Genomic DNA, 7967 nt, shown 5'->3' with positions numbered 1-7967 from the left:
AGGCGCGACCTCTGCCCTCGCGCCGCCGCTGGCCGGCGCCAGCCTTCCCCGTTCCCCCTGGCCAAGTTGTGGCCATGCCCCGGCGAGCGCCCTCGCGCCCGCAGGCCTTCTCCTGCCCCGCCGGTCATCGCCATTGACCCGTCGCCCCGGTGCCTCCCCGGCCGTGTCGAGCTCTCCATCGACCTCCTCCCTGTGAGCCTCGTCCGTTCCCCGCCATTCCCTTCAATCCCTTGCCGTAGCCGCCACTCCCGAGCTCCGTCCGTTCGTGCACGCCCCTGCCTGTGTGTGTGCTGGCCTCGTCCGCCACTACCGCGCCCAGCCGCCCACTCGCGCCCCGTCTCCCCGTCGTCGACGTTCCCCACCCGTCGACCTCGTTTGCTGCTCCCGCGTCGCCCGCTGCTACCGCCGCCGACCTCCGCCGGCCATTGCCGCGCGCGAGCGCTCGTGCCTCCCATGCGGCCTCGTTCCGCTGCACCCTCAACGGGCGAGCGCCCGTTCGGGTGCGCCTGCGCCCGAACCCGCCAACACCGACGCCCGCTAAGGCCCCTCTGGGCCACAGACACATGGGGCCCACGCCCCAGAACAAAAAAAAAGAGGGATTAAAAAAAATATATATAACAAAAAAAATTAAAAGTAATTAAAATAAATATAATTAATAAAAATAAAAATGATTTAATAAAATTAATTAATTATCTAATGAATTAATTAAGTTAATTAATCCGGTTTAATTAATTTAGTTAACTAGTTAGGTTAATTAAATAGTAATTAAATTAACTAATCTGTAATTAACCTAAACAGAGAATGACAGGTGGGTCCCACTAGACCCACATGTCAGGTTGACCACGTCAACTCTGTTGACTGCTGATGTCAGCATGACATCATGCTGATGTCATTAATCTGTTTTTCGAATTAATTAAATAATTAATTAAATTCCAGAAATTAATAAAATCTTTAGAAAATCATATCTTTTAATCCGTAACTCGGATTAAAATACTTTCTACATGAAAGTTGCTCAGAACGACGAGACGAATCCGGATACGCGGTCCGTTCGTCCGCCACACACCCCTAACCTATCGAACCCGCAACTTTCCCCCTCCGGCTCCTCTGCCCGAAAACACGAAACACCGGGAATACTTTCCCGGGGGTTTTCCCCCCTTCACCGGTATCACATACTACCGCGTTAGGGCACACCGAACACCGCGTATTGCCTTGATATATTTTGTGGTGCTTTGTTTGCTCTGTATTCATTATTTCTTCCCCCTCTTCTCTCCGGTAGACTACGAGACCGACGCTGCTGCTGACCAGTTCGACTACGGAGTTGACGACCCTCTCTCTTGCCAGAGCAACCAGGCAAGCCCCCCCTTTGATCACCAGATATCGCCTACTCTTCTCTATACTGCTTGCATTAGAGTAGTGTAGCATGTTACTGCTTTCAGTTAATCCTATTCTGATGCATAGCCTGTCATTGCTGCTACAGTCATTGATACCTTACCCGCAATCCTAAATGCTTAGTATAGGATGCTAGTGTTCCATCAGTGGCCCTACACTCTTGTCCGTCTGCCATGCTATACTACTGGGCTGTGATCACTTCGGGAGGTGATCACGGGCATATACTATATACTTTACACTGTTACATTACCTGTGATACTGTTCGGAGTTGGGGGCTGAAAGGACAGGTGGCTCCATCCCGGTAGAGGTGGGCCTGGGTTCCCGACGGCCCCCGACTGTTACTTTGTGGCGGAGCGGCAGGGCAGGTTGAGACCACCTAGGAGACAGGTGGGCCTGGCCCTGTTCGGCGTTCGCGGATATTTAACACGCTTAACGAGATCTTGGTATTTGATCTGAGTTGGCTACGAGCCTATACGCACTAACCATCTACGCGGGAGTAGTTATGGGTATCCCGACGTCGTGGTATCAGCCGAAGCACTTCAGACGTCAGCGACGGAGCGGCGCGCGCCGAATTGGACTGGAACGCCACTAGGCTAGGTCTGCTTTCGGCCGCGTACGCAACGTGCAGGTGTGCTATGGGCGATGGGCCCAGACCCCTGTGCGCTTAGGTTTAGACCGGCGTGTTGGCCTCTCTGTTGAGCCTAGGTGGGGCTGCGACGTGTTGATCTTCCGAGGCCGGGCATGACCCAGGAAAGTGTGTCCGGCCAAATGGGATCGAGCGTGTTGGGCTATGTGGTGCACCCCTGCAGGGAAGTTAATCTATTCGAATAGCCGTGATCTTCGGTAACAGGACGACTTGGAGTTGTACCTTGACCTTATGACAACTAGAACCGGATACTTAATAAAACACACCCTTCCAAGTTCCACAGACAACCCGGTGATCGCTTTTCCACAGGGCGACGAGGGGAGGATCGCCGGGTAGGATTATGCTATGCGATGCTACTTGGAGATGCTACTTGGAGATGCTACTTGGAGGACTTCAATCTACTCTCTTCTACATGCTGCGAGACGGAGGCTGCCAGAAGCGTAGTCTTCGATAGGACTAGCTATCCCCCTCTTATTCTGGCATTCTGCAGTTCAGTCCACTGATGTGGCCTCCTTACACATATACCCATGCATATGTAGTGTAGTTCCTTGCTTGCGAGTACTTTGGATGAGTACTCACGGTTGCTTTCTCCCCCCTTTTCCCCTTTCCTTTCTTTCTGGTTGTCGCAACCAGATGCTGGAGTCCAGGAGCCAGACGCCATCGTCGACGACGACCCCTACTACACCGGAGGTGCCTACTACTACGTGCAGCCCGCTGATGACGACCTGGAGTAGTTTAGGAGGATCCCAGGCAGGAGGCCTGCGCCTCTTTCGATCTGTATCCCAGTTTGTGCTAGCCTTCTTAAGGCAATCTTGTTTAACTTATGTCTGTACATCAGATATTGTTGCTTCCGCTGACTCGTCTATGATCGAGCACTTGTATTCGAGCCCTCGAGGCCCCTGGCTTGTATTATGATGCTTGTATGACTTATTTATGTTTTTAGAGTTGTGTTGTGATATCTTCCCGTGAGTCCCTGATCTTGATCGTACACGTTTGCGTGCATGATTAGTGTACGATTGAATCGGGGGCGTCACAAGTTGGTATCAGAGCCAACTGCCTGTAGGAATCCCCCTTTCCAACTCCTTGGCCGAAGTCGAGTCTAGTCGTTGAAAAACTTTTACTAACATGGCTGTGTGGCCCATGGGCCCACGTCGCCATCGGGTGGTAGTAGGATCTTTTACTCCTCGACCTATACTCTGGAACTCTGATCTCTCTACTATTCGGGTTAAATGAATTTGCTAACTCTAAGATTAGGATCTCGTGATCGCATCCACCCGGAGAGCCCCTTACTGCAGAGGATCGCCTGCTACATCAGAAGATTCCGAAGATACTCTCTGATGTTCTCTCGAGACTTTGTGCCCATCGCTTTTGCTATTCCTGATCACCGATAAATCCGTATGTATAACTACTTACACTTGCCATTCATATGATCATCCCCCATTGATCTTGTTATTACAAGATACCCCGAAGTTTTCTCTATTGTTCCGATAATACTTTGTGCCTACTGCCTAGCAGTTCTTTGCCACATGAATACCCCCTTCAAATAAATTCTTGCACTTATCGAGTATCCGCTCATCCCCCAGTTGTTCATGTGTTACACAAAAGTCTTCGAAATACCACCCGATATTCCGAAAATCCTCAGCAACCTATTGCTCTGGAATTTCTTGTTTGCTTTCATTATGATTAATCCCGTAAGTATAGAAATCTTATAGGCATTCCTTGTCATTATCATTTTGAGTCTGTTGAGTCAATATGTTGCGAATACACGCAATCATCATTGATCCTTATAAATTACCTTTCCGGCTGAGCTTCCATTCTTTTAACTGGAATTGGTTCTCGACCAATCCAATTGTCGTTGATTGTACCCTAAGGCTATTCACCTTATCCATCCCTAATCAGAGCATTGCTTCTGATCCCTTGAATTGGAAATCATAATTCCTTTGCATTTGACAATTGAGTTAGTCAGATGTTTCTATAATTTGATCTCCTTGCACTCTTCTTCCTCTAGTTGAGTACCGATGCTCACGTCAGATCCCTTGTGGACCATCAGGCCCATTGTTGGATTTTATCCGTCAGCATCCTTCATATTCAATAACCTTGTGAGCCTTCCCTTGGATACATAATGCCCTTGGTAATTGTATCATCTACTCTCTCAACCTTGCTCTACTTTCGAGCTTGTGTTATTTACTCTTGAAACTTGTGGTATACGTTTCTAAGAAGCCCCTGTGGGTTGAACATATGCCTTCTCTAAACCGTGTGAACCCGAAAGTTTTCACGAGTCATACTCTTCTGGTGCTTCACCAGATAAAATTTCAACACTACAACTTCATCGAACGTGAGAAGTGAATGAAAGGTTATGCATTGGAGAAGTGGGAGTCGACCTTGAACTTGTGTTCATGCCCATGGACACGATGTAGATCTTATCATTAAAGCTTCTTTTAAATAAATTATTCCTTTGGTATAAGTTCATCTTATATCTAGGATCTGGCCTTTTGCAACCGTGGTTCCGACCATGATTGTTCTTCTTTGATCTCATTTCTCGGACAAGTTAAAACAATTGTCTTCTATGGATCAATACACCAGTCCCACCTTTACTTTGATCTTGTGTCGAGTATTACCCCCCTGGTATCTCGAGATTATCATGGAACTGCATAACTCCTTATGAGTTCTTCATCAAGTGCTACCTTCCCACTGATTCCAATTTTTCGCGGGCTCTGAGTTACTGAACACTCAAAGACACCGATAACTGAACCGAGTCCGCTCTTCGGTTCAACAACTCTTCAGTAAGCTTCTATAAGTACGAGTTTGTACCCGATCACGCCATTCCTAGCCTGTTTGGCTATATCATTGTCGTGACGATTCTAACTGTGCTACCTGGTCCTTATTCTCGGAGCACCAATTTTCGATGATGAACTAACCTTATGTCGATCCTCATCGTCATATCATTTCGCCTTGAACAACAAGCTTGGTTTCGAGTTTGTGTCGTACCCTTGGTTCCAATAACCTTTCACTTCATCATTACTTGACTTGATGTCGTTACCGATCGATTACATCTTCATGAACTCTCGCGACGAAGGTGTCGTGATCATCAACATTCTGAGCTCATCCAGGATATCAATTGAATTCATGATGAGAAATAACATCCTTGCCCTCGATGAATTGTATTATCGTCGACCACTTTATTGCCTTCCCACCAACACAAGCTTATTCATGTTTTGTGTTATACCTTGAGTTCCTTGCTATCCAGCCTTTGTTCCTTTTTATCTTGGAGTATTACCATCTTTTATGTCAAGAATGTTCTAAGATTTGTTCCACCTCTTGAGAGTTCTTGGTGTAGTGCTACTTCTCACCATCACCATTCTTTCATGGTCCTCGTGTTGATTCCAACTGGGGTACCAACAAGTGAACGGTGCTGTTTGGATTCTGTACTTCTAGCAACCCTATTGCTTTGAAGTTAATGGTCAACCATTCATTCTTAGACTATTGATTATTGAATCACCATTCTGACATTGGTCGTGCAACCCAACCCATATTTCGGGCGCACCTTTCCACCAATGTTTAATTGAGTATGTTTTCCTCGAGCATACCTCATTATATCATTTGATCTGACAAATGCTATCTCCCTGTTCACCTAATTGTGGAAATCCATCTTTTGGAAAATCCCAATGAATTTCGCTGAGTTCATCAGCCACCTCCTCATCCTCTCCTTGGTTTAATGATGAACTCATGATTCGGAACTTGCCTCCATAGTTTATTTCCCGAGAATCTTGCAACTCCATCACGTCAAACTGAGTTGCACCTTTTCTTCTCAGGCATCCTAAGTCCTTGACACCAATCAGATCTGAATTCCGGTCAGATATGATGGTTGGGACAACTTTCCAAGAGTTATGATGTTGATCCTTTGATGACCCAGTAACATGATGTCATGCCTAGCACCCCCCCCGGCTGGAGGACCTATCACTATAGATTCCTTTTCAGCAAGGTTATCCGTTCATCCATGGGGAAATTGTAAGACTTATTCTACAAGATATTCCTGATGGATCCTTCGTGTTTCCAAAGTCTGATCTTCACACGAAGACCATGTCAAGGCTATCTCAAAGCATGTCAATGGTACTCTGATTTTCAACAGGAACATTTGAAGCCCAATACTAAATGTTTCCTGCCCAATTATCCAAACACCGTTGAATGGGTAATGTCATGAAAATTTCTCTTCCCTTTCCTAAAGGGGTTTTCTACGCTATATCCCGTCATGAATATCATGCGTTGCTTGCCCTTGGGAAGGATATACCCCCTGATATATGTGTTTAAACACACTTTCCTTTTTATTGTTCTGTTTAATCTGATAATCTTATTTTCCTTTCCATTGGTTGGTTTAACCTTTCTTGAGGTCTATATAATCTAAGCAGTATTATTCTCCTGCTTATGTAAACACCTCGGTGTACAACTCTGTCAGTAAGACCCTGTTGAAATTGTCGATAGCATTCCGGTCACCACCGATGGACGAGAACTTTGCCTATTGGTCCGCCTCGTTCAACGAGCAGGAAAATGGTTCTCTTCGTCCCTCGCCCCTGGTACCGACATTGTGCCGACATAACTGATAGGCTACCCTCTGGCATGCCTTGCTATTGTGACCGTGCGAGATGTCACCGCTCCTATTTTTAACCCACATGGTGGGCCCATAACCCATAGTTCCACAGGATCGAAACCTGACTCTCCTGTACACTCCCTGTTCCCAAAGTTATTCCTCACGCGTGGCCTCGTGTGTAATTCACGAGCCACCTTCCGATGAGATCATCAATCTGGTATCAGACGCAATACTTATTCCCATTGCTCTGAACCCCTTTCACACTTCGCTTCAGGCAACGAACGATTGCCTATGCGCTTGAAACTTCTATTTTGCACCTTCTTGCTTTGCTCTCGATATTGTCTTGAATTTCAATTCGAGAGTTACTTTCCGCCACCTTCCTCGTTGTTGTCTACCAAATAATCTACCCTGCAGAGATCCATTCTTCGGTATACCCCCTTAATCTTTTGTTAGTACGATGAAATTTCCGAAGAAAGGATGATGACTTCATCATGGTGACCTGAAGCAGAGAAAGGAAGACATCAATATAATGGGTCGACCTCTTCGAGAAGAGCAACCAAGACTGAGAAGATTCGTTAGGATTTCGTAACCAGACCTTCCCCCTTATACCCCCTCTTAAATCTCGGGACGAGATTTCTTGTAGTGGAGGAGAATTGTGACGCCCGGGTAATTAAGCTACAGTGATCCTCTGCAAGTGATGCCACGTCACCTCGATTATAGTTGCTAATCTCGCGTTAGTTCGAAACCGATTCGCGTTCAAATTCAAAATCAAGCAAACAATAAAAGATTTCAAATATTGAAACTAAAATTGTTCGGAGTGAGCAAAATAATGCATAAGTAAGTATGGTGGAGAAACCACACTTTTATAAAAGTGTAAAATAATCTAAAATGTTTTAAACAGTAGCAAAGACAATTAGTTGAATGCCTTTTACAATAGATAAAATATTAAACTAATTTATTTTGTTGCCCAAACTTATGTGGTAGTAGCTAATTACTAACACTAAATTAGGGACTACTTTTATAGTTATAAAACTAAAATAAAAGAGGAACCAAAATAAAACAGAAAATAGAAAAGGAATAATAAACAAAAATAGAACAAAAGAAATAAAAACAGAAAAGCCCCCCCCGCTGGGCCTCGTGGCCCAGCTGGCCACCAGGCCGCCCCACGTCCCAACCGGCCAGGCCGGCCCACCCCGGTCCCCCCCCCATAACCCCCTAGGCGACCGAAACCCTAGCCCGATCCCCACACTTCCCCTGATCCCCCTCCCTCCTTTCCCGATCTGGATCGAGCCCATCCTCCTGGCGCGCCCGCGAACGAAGGCCGCCGCCAGCAGGCGCGACCTCTGC

The sequence above is a fragment of the Triticum dicoccoides genome, chromosome 1B (assembly GCF_002162155.2).
Source record: "Triticum dicoccoides isolate Atlit2015 ecotype Zavitan chromosome 1B, WEW_v2.0, whole genome shotgun sequence".
Lineage (NCBI taxonomy): Eukaryota > Viridiplantae > Streptophyta > Magnoliopsida > Poales > Poaceae > Triticum > Triticum dicoccoides.
This window is presented reverse-complemented; position numbering follows the sequence as displayed.